The sequence below is a fragment of the Balaenoptera acutorostrata genome, chromosome 1 (genome assembly GCF_949987535.1).
Source record: "Balaenoptera acutorostrata chromosome 1, mBalAcu1.1, whole genome shotgun sequence".
In the NCBI taxonomy this organism is placed as follows: domain Eukaryota; kingdom Metazoa; phylum Chordata; class Mammalia; order Artiodactyla; family Balaenopteridae; genus Balaenoptera; species Balaenoptera acutorostrata.
Genome location: NC_080064.1, coordinates 87,830,836 through 87,836,789, shown reverse-complemented (window position 1 = coordinate 87,836,789; position 5,954 = coordinate 87,830,836). Strand labels below are relative to the sequence as shown.

The 5,954-nt window shown below is 35.5% G+C and overlaps 1 pseudogene; it reads left to right on the top strand.

The window, feature by feature from the left end:
- The first annotated feature begins 4,369 nt into the window (after positions 1–4,369).
- Positions 4,370–5,224, top strand: LOC103008102 (CBY1-interacting BAR domain-containing protein 1-like; annotated as a pseudogene).
- The last annotated feature ends 730 nt before the right edge of the window (positions 5,225–5,954 follow it).

Below are 5,954 nucleotides of genomic sequence, written 5' to 3'. Positions count from 1 at the left end.
ACAGCATGTTTTTCCCATAAAATGTTTTTATAAGAAAATCTGAACTTTGTGGAAGAAAATTTCTATACACATTGAAGAAAGAAAAATACACCATTTTTATTTTATGACATTCTCTAATTTTTAAAAATATATGTGGAGACTTTCTTTGCATACTAACATTAAGGAACTCAAATTGTCATCTTGGTTTCATCTCTATGAACATTAAAATCAGCAAGGAAGACATTTAGCCATTTCTACCCCAGCCATACCAAGAGATGGTTCTTATTTAGCATATGAACATGTGGTTCACATTACACTGATGTTATGGAGGACTGCTAGGGAAACACCCAAACCCAGAGGACGGAAGAATTCCTGCAGAAGAATACATACAGCACACTCCACTCCACCCATTTTTCTCCCAATACCATATTCGGTATTTTTAAAATACTGTTTAAGAGCTTTCAAATTCAAATTTGAGCCTATTACTCTGAAACTCCTATGGTCATTTCTTCTTCTTTTAGCTTCTGTAGGACTTAAGGCTGCATTCAGGTTCTTATCCTCTACTACATAGTATCTTGCATAGTAAGTGCTCAGTAGATAATAATGGATTCTTGAACCGGAAAGAGGAATTTTTAGGTTATGGATATGCTTAAGAAGAGAATTCCATTTCAGAGAAGATTCTCCAAGAAAACAGTTTTATGCAAAATGCGAATGCTGCAATGTTATTTATAGTAGTAAACCATTTAAGACTACATGAAAGTCTAAATACAGGAGATGGGTGATAAATCATGGTATGTTTAAATGATTGAATTTATGACAGCCATTAAAATGCTTAGTATAAAAACTGTCATTTAATATCAAGTGAAAAAACCAAGATACATGACTTTATGTAGTGTTATCATAACATATAAATATGATTTTTAATAAAATATACAGGTAAATTATGCCAAATATTAATAGCAGTTGTAACTATATAGTATACTTAAAATTTCAGGGGATATTTTGTAGAATTTTCTATAAGAAATGAAAATTGCTTTTTTAATGAGGAAAATATTTCCACAAAAAGTTTTAAACTTCCCAAAGAATAATTTCTCTGGTGAGTAGCATGAAATAAATGATTCCAGTACTGAACAGTTAGTTGCACAATGAAATCTGATTGGTGAGTCATCACAGAGGAGGATTTCTTCCTTTGGCTTCCAGGGCTGAGACCAGGAGGGGCCAGATATGTTATGCCAGTAACATATCTAGTTATTGGCAAAACAGCAGCCCCAACAGAAACATTCCACAGAAGAAGGTTTCCAAAATGACTAAAATGTATACAGAAAGATATTTAGTCAATAATTTGTATCACAGAATAAGATAATAGTAATGTCAAAGGAAAATACATATCTTTTATTTTGCCACTGTTATACTGCCAGTTTACCTTCCAAGACAGCGCACTCCAAGTTAAGAGTGTTAACAGGGATAGTGAGGGATAGAAAAAGCTATGCATTCCTAAGTGTACTTATTTTTTAACTTCTTTATTGATGTAATATTAGTAAATGACAAACACCACCTATTTTAAATACACAGTTTGATGAGTTTTGACATATGTATACACCCATGAAACCATTAATACAATCAAAGTAATGAACATGTCCATCATTCCCAAAGATTTCCTTATCTTTTTATAAATCCTCTCTCCTACCTCTCCTCACTCCACCCACATACCCTGTCCCCAGATTAGTTTGTCACTATAGATTATAGACTAATCTGTCACTCTGGATTTGTTTGCACTTCCTAGAATTTGATATATATAGAATTATATTGAGTACTCTATTTTTACTTGCTTCATTCATTCAGCATGATTAGTTGGAGATTAATTCATGCTGTAGAATATATCAACAGTTCATTCATTTTTATTGCCGAACAGAATTCCATTATATAAATTTTTGTATAGAATAATTATATTGAATACATGTATAAAATTATGTTAATTTTATTGTATAAATATTTATTATATAAAAATACTATGTATGTAAAATTATATTAGAAACATGTATAAAGTACAAGTTTATCAATTCACTTTTTTGATTTGTTTAGAGATTTTGGCAATTAAACACGAAGTTTTTTTGAAGAGTCCTCTACAAGTCTTTGCATGGACATAGACTTTTATTTCCCTCCACCTAGGAGTGGACTGTCTAGATCACATGGTAGGGGTATGTGTAACTTTTTAAGAAACTGCCAAACTCTTTCCCAAAGTGTTGATAGCTGTACTATTCTCTTCAGCATTATATGAGGGTTCCAGTTACTCTACATCCCGGGAATTGTCAGCACTTGGGATGCTCTGTCTTTTTAAATTTAGCCATCCTAATAGATGCGTGGTGGTATCTCATTGCAGTTTTAATTTGCATTTCTTTAATGACAAGTCGTGCTGTGTATTGTTTCATTTGCTTATTTGCCACAATAGCATATCTGTTTGGGTCTATTCAAATCTTTTGCCCATTTTTTTAAAAAAATGAGTTCTATTTTTATTGAGTTTTGGGAGGTTTTTATATATTCTGGATATAAGTTCTTCATCATATGCATGATTTAAAATTTTTTCTCTTTACCATTAGTTTTCAACAATTGGATCATTATGTGAAGTGTAGTTTTCTTCTTGTTTCTTGTACTTGGGATTCATTGATATTGTTGATCTGTGGATTCATAGATTTCATCAAATTTGGAATTTTTTCAGTCTTTACTTTTTCAAATTTTTTTTCCAGTCCCTGTCCTCTTTCTTTGAGCACTCTGATTACAAGCATATTAGACACTTGAAATTGTTCCATATCTCACTGATTCTCTATTCATTAAAAAAAAATTCTCCTTTATTTCTGTGTATCATCTTAATAATGTCTATTTCCAAGTCTTCATGCTTACTAATTTTTACATCTGGAGTGTTAAATTTTCACAAATCCCATTTAGTGTATTACTCAAGTCAAACATTTTAGTTTACATTTATAGAAATGCAATTTTTGTCTTTTTTAAATGTCTTCCATGTCTATACTTAAATTTTGAACATAAAGAATAGGGTTATGATAACTATTTTAATGTTTTTATTTGCTAATTCTAACATCTATGTCAGTCCTGGCTTTTGATTGATTTTTTCCTCTCATTATGAGTCATATTTTTCTATTACTTTGTCTGTTTAATCATTTTTTATTGAATTCCAGCATTGCAAACTTCACTTTTCTAGATGCTGGATATTTTTGTATTGTCATAAATATTCTTGAGCTTTGTTCTGGGTCACAGTTAATTTACTTGGATACTGTTTGTTCTTGCTTTTAAGATTTGTTAGGCAAGACTGGAGAAGTGTTTTAGACCAATTATTTCCTATGATTGATGAAGACACTTCAGTGAGCTCCACCTGATGCCCTACGAATCATGAAGTTTTCCAGTCTGGCTGGCGAGAAGAGAGGCTACCATGCACTGTCACCTTTAACCTGTTCGGGGGGTTCTTTCCCTGGCCTTGGGTAGTTTCCTCACTCCCGTTCACTCATTAGCACTCTGCTAGAGAAATAAAGGGACTGGCTCAGATCTTTGTGTTCTCTTTCTGTGCAGCTCTCTCCTCTGCAGCACTTTAGGGTGGTAAACTCCAGGCAGCTTTTTGTCCTCAAACTCTCAGCTTTGTCTCTTCAACTCAGGGTGTTGGCCAGACTCTGCCTCAGTTCTTCCTCCATACTCTATGGCCTGGAAATCCTCTCAACACAGAAATATAGGGAAATTCATAGGGCACACAGCATTTCTCCCCATCTTTCGGGCATCACTGTCCTACATTCACTGATGCTAGTGCCTTGATAACCCTTATTCCATATATTTTGTCCATCTGCGTTTTTTATTTTTCAGGTTCAGTGATAATTCTGTTCCCAGCTACTCCATCTTAGTTGGAAATGGATATTCCTAAGTGTATTCATTCTGATCCTAAACGACAACTGGTAAGTCTCAGCATTCTGAGCACTGAATAAGCAACCACAATGTTCATACAATCACATACAATCATGGGGTCTCAACTATTCCTCTGTGAAATAACCCATACATAAAGAAAAAAAAAAAGATGTCTTTGACCTGAACTGTTGTTGTTGTTTAATGGGTATTGCTTTCAGTAAATATTTTATACTTTATCTTTTTAAAAATTGCTTTTTAAAATTAATATTTTTCATAGTATTCTTGAGTAGTGATATTTGTTAATGTGCTGTGCATTAACTTTGTTTTGCACTGCCAAGTTAAAGCCCTTTTCACTAGACTGTAAAGGTAAATCTAGAAATTACTTATTTTACATTTATTTCTTTTCAAAATCCAGGATGGGCCTGGGTGCCTCGGAACCCCTGTCTTTGGGCCCCAGACTGCGGTCTCTGGCTGTGTGTGAGGCAAGATGTTGAGGTGCAGCTTGGAGAACCAGGATGCTCAGTTGTAAGATGCTGTCACAAATGTGGAGAAGTATTTTGGAGAGTTGTGCTAAATCTTTGCTGCTTATGTGCAGAAAACTGCCAGACTGGGATACAAAGCAGAGCTCCTGGTGAATGAAAATCAATGTGTATGCCTCTACAGAGAGCCCAAATTTAAAGCAGGGCCTGAAAAACTTTGCTGACGAGTTTGCCAAACTTCAGGATTATCGACAAGCAGACGTTGAAAGACTTGAAGCCAGAGTAGTTGAACATTTGAAAGCTTATGGAACCATTGTAAAAATGAAATGAGATGACCTCAAAGTAACATTAACAGCAAGGAATCAAGAAGCTTTTCAACAGTTAACTCAGAAAGAATATGTCAGAGAAACCCATCTGACTGACATGTTATTTCACAGGCAGAAACTGAATTACAAAGAGCTACAAGGGATGCTACCTGAACAACTCGTCATCTGGAGGAAACTATTGACAATTTTGAAAAGCAGAAAATAATGGATATGAAGACTATATTTTCAGAATTTATCATTATTGAAATGTTATTTCACAGCAAAGCTTTAGAGTTCTATACTGCTGCCTACCAAAATATACAACAGATTGATGAAGAAGATTTAGAGGTTTTCCAAAATTCTCTGTATCCACCAGATTATTTATGTCATTTAGATATCATCAGAGCAAATTCAAAATCACCTCTTCAGAGATCACTGTCAGCTAAGTGTTTATCTGGAGCAGGACAGGTAACTACTTGTTGACTAAGAAAGGATCAACAAGCAGAAGAGGATGATGAAGAAGATGACGACTTAGATGTTATAGAAGAAGAAAATTAAATTTCTTAAGTAAACTTTGCATTTCCATTTTCATCTCAAACGACTTGAAATCCAGATTTACTAAAACTGTAAAACTTTACACTGGATTCAAACGTTAAACCTCAAAATGAAATCCTACTGGAAATGGAGAAATTATTAAAGGAAATTTATGCTGACCAATAAATAAATAAATAAAATTCAGGATGTGCCCATGTAAACATTATTTTAGAAGAATAAACAGGGGGAGGCCTTCAAGATGGCAGAGGAGTAAGATGTGGAGATCACCTACCTCTCCACAAATACATCAAAAATACCTCTACATGTGGAACAAATCCTACAGAACACCTACTGAACGCTGTCAGAAGACCTCAGACTTCCCAAAAGGCAAGAAAATCCCCATATACCTGGATAGGGCAAAAGAAAAAAGAAAAAACAGAGACAAAAGAATAGGGACGGGACCTGCACCAGTGGGAGGGAGCTGTGAAGGAGGAAAGGTTTCCACGCACTAGGAAGCCCCTTCACTGGTGGGGACAGGCAGTGGACAAGGGGGAAGCTTCAGAGCCACGGAGGAGAGCGCAGCAATAGGGGTGCAGAGGGCAAAGCAGAGAGATTCCCGCACAGAGGATCATTACCAATAAGCACTCATCAACCTGAGACGCTTGTCGGCTCACCTGCCGAGGCTGGTGGGGGCTGGGAGCTGAGGTTGGGCTTCAGAGGTCAGACCCGAGGGAGAGGACTGGGGTTGGCTGTG